Source organism: Triticum aestivum, chromosome 2B (assembly GCF_018294505.1).
Source record: "Triticum aestivum cultivar Chinese Spring chromosome 2B, IWGSC CS RefSeq v2.1, whole genome shotgun sequence".
NCBI classification, from domain to species: domain Eukaryota; kingdom Viridiplantae; phylum Streptophyta; class Magnoliopsida; order Poales; family Poaceae; genus Triticum; species Triticum aestivum.
Window position 1 is genome coordinate 103,578,130 of NC_057798.1, and position 7,863 is coordinate 103,585,992.

Consider the following 7,863-nt stretch of genomic DNA (forward strand, 5'->3'; position numbering starts at 1 on the left):
ATATTTTTTGTCATGTTGTTGCCAAGAAAATGTAATAAAAAATTCATGTGTATGAAATAAAAAATGTTCATAGCGTATTAAAACACAGTAAATCTGTATGAAAAAAATCATATATTTTGAAAAAATGTTCATGCCTTTGATAATAGTTGTTGTCTATGTTAGAATATATATGTTCATGTTATTTTGGGGAAGAATATTAGCATTTTTTAGGAGAGAATATAAGTTCATGTGTGTGTGTGCTTTTCAAGAATCAGTTCATGTGTGTTAGAATGTGTATTCAAGCAAACCCAAACAAGAAAACCAGCAAATGGGCCTGGGCCAGATCAGCCGATAGGACTTTCCCCACAAGTGTGTCGCCCTGCATTTAAGCCTAGCCCGCTCCCCACATTCGATCCCCCTCCAGCCTGCTCCGTTTGACTCAATGGTCATCAAGAAACCAAGAAAGCAAACTGAGCTACCAACCTCCATCGCCACCAGCGCCATAGGGACCACCGTGGCCATGGCGAACAACCATCTCCGGCCGCAGCCGCTGCCCCTCGGTGTCTACTTCAGCCCGACGTGGAAGGAGAGCTTGGGATTCCTAACCGGTGGATCGCCGGCGACAAGGAGACGCCTGACGCCCGGGGGTACATCTTCTTTGACGATGTCTACCGCATTGACCCCCACGTGCTCACGCGGGAGTACACGCCGTCTAGCAGCCGCGCAGGTGAACACACATGACAGGTGGTAGTTCCTCAGCAAGACCGGGTTCTAGAGCCAGATCGCGGGCGGGGGCATCAGCAAGCGTGCCGACCTCAGTGTCACAACCGATGGTTACTGGGTGGTGGAGGAGTTTTACCTCGTGTCGTGTGTGATGCACATGCGGACATATGCCCATCGCCTTTTGTTGGGGTTAAGTTAGGCATGCCAAGAAGCATATGCAAATCAAATGTATTCATTAGTCTCGTCTGGATATGCTTCTTTGGTGGCAGCCTTGACATAATCAATTCATCCGTTTTTGTGTCTCTCACTTGGTGAGGTTGGAATGCCTATCTCATATACGCACCTGTAGTAAGTCTCCCATTATTTCCTTAAAAAAAGTCTTTATGTCAATAGTTATCCTTTCAATATATATTCTCGGAAAGTGAGAAACACAAGTTTCGAATCGCACTATGGGTCTGGTTTGCAATAGTTGCCCACGTTGCACTACTAACCATGCTGCTTTGTCCAATTTAGTATGCGTAGATGACCATTTTGTTATTGAACCATCAGATATTTCAGAAACCATAGAGAGGTTTTGAGCCCTGAAAAGTTCGATGGACAGAAAAAGCACGCAGCTTAAGTCATTCAATTCTCTCTAGCACTCATTATGTAAGCCACACCATAATCATATTAACTATCCGATATGAGGTGTAAAGAGGGAATCTCAAAAAACATATTTTTGTGAAAATTGTCTCTCACTAATATATGTCTAAAAAAACTTAAATTTTCTTTTACTCTTCTTTGATATTTTATGTGTTATGTTGTAAGAAAAACATTATTCACTGTGAAAACTGTCACTTGTTGTATATGCCTATGAAACACTGAAAATGTTACTCTTGAAATTATGTTGGTTATCCTTTAAAGCTTCGGTGGGTATTTATATTTTATACATGCTTATTTCTTTTGTGTCATTTGACCTGTCATGGTGATGTCACAACAGGATGGGCATCAAAGTTTGACCCCTTAGCAAGTATTACTTACTATCATATTATATTTGTATCATTGTCTAATATTGGGGTATTTTAAGTAAATATATTTTCTTTATCTTTTCAAATATTTACACAATACTCTAACTTCTCAAAAAATGAACGAACACAGTAACGTGCACGATCATGATCTAGTAACTCGCAAAACAAAAATGCGGCCTCTAAGCATGAGATCACCTAGATTTGATGAATTATTCCTCGATACCATATAGAGTAGAGATTCTACCAAGACGTTCCCATTGGGAATAATTAAAAGTACTCCCTCCATTTCTAGATGTAAGACATTTTAGAGATTTTAATAGGGACTACATACAGTTGTATATAGACACATTTCAAAGCATAGAGTCACTTAATTTGCTTTGTATGTAGTCTATATTGAAATCTCTAAAAAAGACATATATTTAAGAATGAAGTAAGTAGTACTATATTTGAAAAGACATATTTAGGAATGGAGTAAGTACTATAATTGACAATATATGGCCGTAGAATACTTACCATATGTGTAACTTATCCTCGTCGACCGCTCCTATTTATATACCACGACCAAACAGACGTACCCGACCATAGCTAGTGAAACACCGGAGAAAGCCCTAGACTAGAAACCACAAATTGATCGAAGAATCGCCAAGCTCGATCGATTGCCGACACAGTCTGGCGACCAGAGCTGCTTCTCTTGCTCTCTGCGCTCTTCTCGCACTCTCCCTAGGTTGCCCCCCCTCTCTCTCTCTCTCTGTTTCATAATTCTTGTCGTGATTTTAGTTCAAACTACTGGTTAACTGATCTGTGCTTGTTTAAATACACGATGCCTCAGTGTGTCAGGCAGTCTCTCGTGTGGATCCTACTGGAGGGGTGGCGGTGACAGGGTACCCGTGCGACAACGTGGTCGTCATCCGCGTCCCGCACGACGGTGTCTGCCTGCTGGACCGTTGCGGCGTGCTGTGCGTGGAGCAGTTCATGTGGAAGTACCCGGGCATCAAGGCCGTCATAGGCGACTGCACGGCGGAGAATACCCACGAATGCATCTGCTCTTTTCTTTGCTAGTTGAACTTGATGTACAAGAGTAGTAGCCAATGTTGTGATGTTGTTTTGCTCGGAGGAAATAAAACTTGCTGTGCATTCTTTTCTTCTTTTGCTTTGTCAGCCCTAGCTATTTTGTTCTTGAGAATATATAATTGGGCCATATATGGACGTGCTCAAAATAGGGACTTCTTGTTGCCACGGGTAACAACACACTATTATTTGAGGAAAATAGAACGAGCAAGCCACGAGCAGACGATAGAGATCGCTCAGATCTGACACCTACTATAACCGCGCCATACGCTGTCAATGTACGCATAACAGCGCCTTGCCGGCGGAGAAAAGAAGCCGGCTTCGTGAAGATGGACGAAATGGTGGCCACCACGTCTGCGCGCGCCACCAGCATCGAGGAGAAGTTGAACATGGGAGGCCGCCGCCGCTTGGGTCACATGAAGCCCACCACCAAGGCGATGCCGGCATACACAACCGGTGTCTTGCCCGGTCGCAGGCCACCATCGCCCCCTTCCCTCCGGCTAAAGCACATCGCGGTGGTTGCACTCCGATGTGCGGCGCTGCCGAGCATGGGGAAATGATCCGTCCTTTGCGCTGAAGCATATACCTTTGGGGTTCTCGACAGTCTGACGAGCAGGCTGCCGGACATGCGGAAGACAATGAAGATCCGCCGCGGCCGGCCGTAGACTAGTCAAGGGTATCCGTGTCGTGGGAATGTATATCCACCGGCGCCGGCTGTAAACTAGTGTTACCTTAGTTTGGTATAGTTTTTAGTTAAAAATTGTAAAAAAAGAATGTAATGAATTTTGGCCGGTTTATATGAAATCAGTCGTGTTTGCATTAATTCCGTCCGGTTAGTTCACACATAGGTTGAAATATAAGTGGACAGCATTAATATGATGGCATTTGGCACATCAGTGTCCGCGGACTGGCCCCTATATACGGATATATGGTGAAGTAAATTTGAGGTTTAGTGTTGAAGATGCCCTACGGCTAACGTAGTTGCATGTTGTTACAAATCCTTCCACGTTTGGCTCCATGTTGGGAAGCTAATTATGATCATGGGCTCTCCTTGGGGGCGCTGAAAAATTTACGCCGAACTCATAGGTACAAAGGGAGTAATAACATAAGAGTATCTATAGCCGGACGCCCCAGTCCCCTTACATAAGAGTATCTATAGCCGGCTCGGTCAGTGATCAGCCACAAAAAGTGATCCAGACGGGCACCTCAAACAGGTCTCAAATGCCCGGACCGATCGACACCTCTCATATCCAACCCAAATGCCCAGGAACGTCCGCCACATCGGACTAGGGCCCACGCTGGTCAACCCGACCCCACATATATTCCTCTCCATCCGTTGTCCGGGCCAAACCCTAGCCACTTCACTCTAGTCCCCTCCACTTTCCTCCGCCACCCAAGCTCTCGTTCGGTGATCTCCAACCTTCTTCAGCATGGCAGACAGCGGATCCGACGATGACCTGTACCGATCCGTTGACTGGGGTGTCGTCCTGTGCGTTTGGAGGAAGCAATGGCCATCCGCATTGCACTCCGCCGCTCCCCAGGAGGAAAACGCCCGACCGACGGCATGATCTGTCTGGCGCGAGTCCATTGCGTGGCGCATTGGGCGCTCGAATCCTCCTGTGCTGGATAATTGCGGTCCTCTTGGGAGCCTTCCAATCTCCATTTCCCCATCACCAGTCCGCTGGAGTATGAGTCCTACCGGGACCGGTGTGCTCGCCGTGGGAAGGAGAGGATGAGGGCGGCGGAGGCCCGCCTCGCTACCGACATGGCGGCGGCGGAGGCGGTTGATGCGGCGGCGCAGGCAGCCGCAGAGAAGGAAGCCATCCAGGCCTGCATTATTAAGAAGCGGCAGCGGAGGAACACACGCGCCCTCGACTGAGAGCAGAATCGGGCGGTCCATGCCATGATCGGACTGCCTCCAAAGAGGAGAAGGAGGACATCGACGGGTCGGACAACTCCGGCTATGAGCAGATCCAGCTCGATCTATACCGCGTCTTCGACCGCTACTCCGGGAGATGGACATGAAGGGCGCCGGGAAGGGCAAGGACAGTCGTGGATGATCTTCTAGTCCATAGCTAGCATGCAGATTAAACATGCCAATATTTGGTAGTCCGATGGCATGTCCTGATGTAGTAGCCGGACAAAGTGTGTAATGCATCGTTTACGTAGTTGCATGAGTTTGTATGGATTTGAGGTATGTTAATTGAGGTATCCGGCTGTGAGAAGGGGAACTTGAGGAATGACAGTGTCCGTGGACGCGTTCGTGGGCGTTTGAGGGACCACACTTGTCAAGTCCGACTATAGATGCTCTAACGGGTCTCCAACTTCTCTTGTGGCCTTTTATCAAGACACAAAGAGCCTGCACAAAAGTGTGAACACATGACAGGATGATCTTGCATTGGCAATCAACATTTGTACAACTTTTATAAGTTGCTTTTGCAATACAGACCAAAGATTTGCCTCATCTATTAATTATAACCAGATTTTGATGAAATGATACCAAAAATACAAAGAGAGTTACTCCTGGAATTCACATTTCACAGTACATCGCAACTATCGTCATCTCTTGTACTCTCCTAGCTAATAAATATATGATCGGGTTGCCCACGAGGGGTATGTCAAACCACTATGAAAAATTATCTGTGCCGAGGACCGGGCCCTCTCTCTAAGTTGCTTGGCTATTGCTTCTTGGGCATCCCTGAAAGTTGGAAAGAAGCCCCCTACCGGAGGAGGTATTGGGATTCTTGTGTCACAACCCTTGCATGGATATTGACCCTCTGTGAGAAGAACTGTCTTCAAGTCTGGAGCTCGACCCATAACAATACTTACAAATAAAAAGTGTTGCTCCAGTAGGGGCCTAAAACCACCTAACTAGAACTCTTTCAATTGCCACTTGTGACAGCTTGTGAACCCAGACAACTTCCATGAAGGTTCCACTCTCTGAGCACCAAAACATCTTATTCTTGCTTCATCACCCTCCTGGCATGGATGTTCAAACATCTGCATTCAACCAGCAATACCTAAATCATAAGGGGTTATGGTAGGATTGTAATCAAAGCCAAAAGAGACTACGATGGTGCTTTGAGTCAGATAGACTTGTACACATTCTAACTAAAAGTTGAAAAGAATGAGTAGAAGTACCTCAACATCAAATGTCTCGACAGATGGAGCAGCTTCGATGAGATTTAATGTCCATAATAGGTCAAATTTTATAAAGATACCATGGATGGTCAGCTTTCTTAGCTTGTTGAATGCAGTGCATAGTTGTTTTCCGTCTGGTTGCATCCAAATCTGATGAACAAGAAAAGAGAGGTAAAAATAGAATAATTGTACATCTGTATGTCATAGATGCAAGTTATGTGCGCACCAGGTTAGTCATTTGCTAAGTAATGGGATGCTTCCTAGAAATTATAAATTTTAAATAAAAGCAAATAACATGGTGAGGTTATGAACCAGCAAAACTAGAACAATCCTAGTGCTAGTCCAACATTAAGTTCGTACGAACGAAATAGCACACAACCACTATATAACAGCTATCGGCTAAAATTACCTTTTCTCCTCGAAAGTTTAAGGTTAAAGTATGTATGTTTGTGGCACCGTCTGGAACTTGGCTTAAACTAAAGTCTTGGTGAATGAGAGTTGCATCACAGACGAGGGATAATTCCTTGAGTGACGGGACATAACCAAAACACAAGGGGGCCTCATAAAACAACCAAGCCTGCCAACGGACCCGCTCTAGTTTTAGAAGGCATAGCACCTCAGGTCTTTTCAACCTGGATAAGTAGACTTCTAGAACTCTGAGATTCGAACGTGGCGCATTGATCTTCCATACAGCACAGTCCCCGGTGTTGTAGTGGTCCAGACGAAGGTGCAGCAGCCGAACAAAAGGTGATTCATGTCCCGTTCGGCCAAGCGAACATTTTGTAGATGGAGCCTTGTGAGGCAACGAAGAATGCTAGGAAAGGCACTGAAAAATCCATCCATATCCTGAGCTTGCTGCACCATAACCTCGTGCGCGTTGTCCTCTGGCTTCTTCTCAGTTAAAATGGCGAGTTCCAAATCTGTTACCATCTCACTGTCAATGGCGTTGCTGACCAGCAGGCCGATGTCATGCGAGTAGTTGCCGGCGAGATAGGGCTCAAGGCATAGCTTTTTAGTGGTGTGTTTCCTGCGTGGATGAGCCAAGAGTCTGCTAGTAGCTCTCACCAGAGACGCCATTGCTTGATCAATGTGGCGTGCAGCTCCTTTGCATGTGGCGCTAAGGAAGTCCATGGCATGAAATTTGGGATTACGATGTAACCACACAAATTTCTCCACCGCGTTGACAAAATGCTACTTCTTGCTGCCGTGGCAATGTCGACTCTCACCAAGATAGAGATTAAGATGTCGTCGGTCAGCGCGCTGAGCCTATCTTCCACACATTTCTGCAATAAGAATATATCATCCATGAATACAGTCAAGTCAACATGTTTTAAAAAACTACGGTTTTAAAATGTTTGATGTGTTTGACATCAACAAATACCCCAGTTCTATAAACCATAGTATGCCTAACACCATGCTCTTTTTAGTATTCGAGAAAGAGATCTCTCAACCTCTGTTTTCTAGTAAACCGAAGTGAGAAAAACTGTGGTTTTTAGAAACGGAAGTATGCATTGCCGAGGTATTAGATCACTATGGTTTTGTAAAAACGGTGTCACCAAACTAGAGACACTAACATAAACGAGGCAAAGAAATGTTTGGGACATTGGGTGAACCTTGATGAGGAGGTTAGATCGATCGCTACCAGAGACACTAACATAATCGCTCAAGAGGGACCGAACCTTCATATTGGGGACAAACTATGTGGTGGCCACCTTTTCTGATTATTTTCATAGATCTACATATCAACTTCGGTGGTCTAGGTACGAGAGTAGATGGACGTGGGAGGTGCTATAAGGCGCTCGTGGGCAGTGCTTGTTCCGCCTGCAGGGTCTCATGATTGGGCTAGACACTACTTAGCGCAACAAATGTTTCCTATTTTATTAATTCTCATAATTCATAGGTACTTTCTAACAATTTTCAAATCCCTGTTTAAAGTAAAAATATT

The 7,863-nt window shown here is 45.3% G+C and overlaps 2 pseudogenes; both read right to left on the reverse strand.

Annotated features, from left to right (window-relative positions):
* Positions 1 to 501, reverse strand: part of LOC123039043 (uncharacterized) — a 2,465-nt pseudogene extending 1,964 nt beyond the window's left edge.
* Positions 502 to 6,222: 5,721 nt separating this feature from the next.
* LOC123039044 (uncharacterized) overlaps positions 6,223 to 7,863 on the reverse strand; it is a 2,574-nt pseudogene continuing 933 nt past the window's right edge.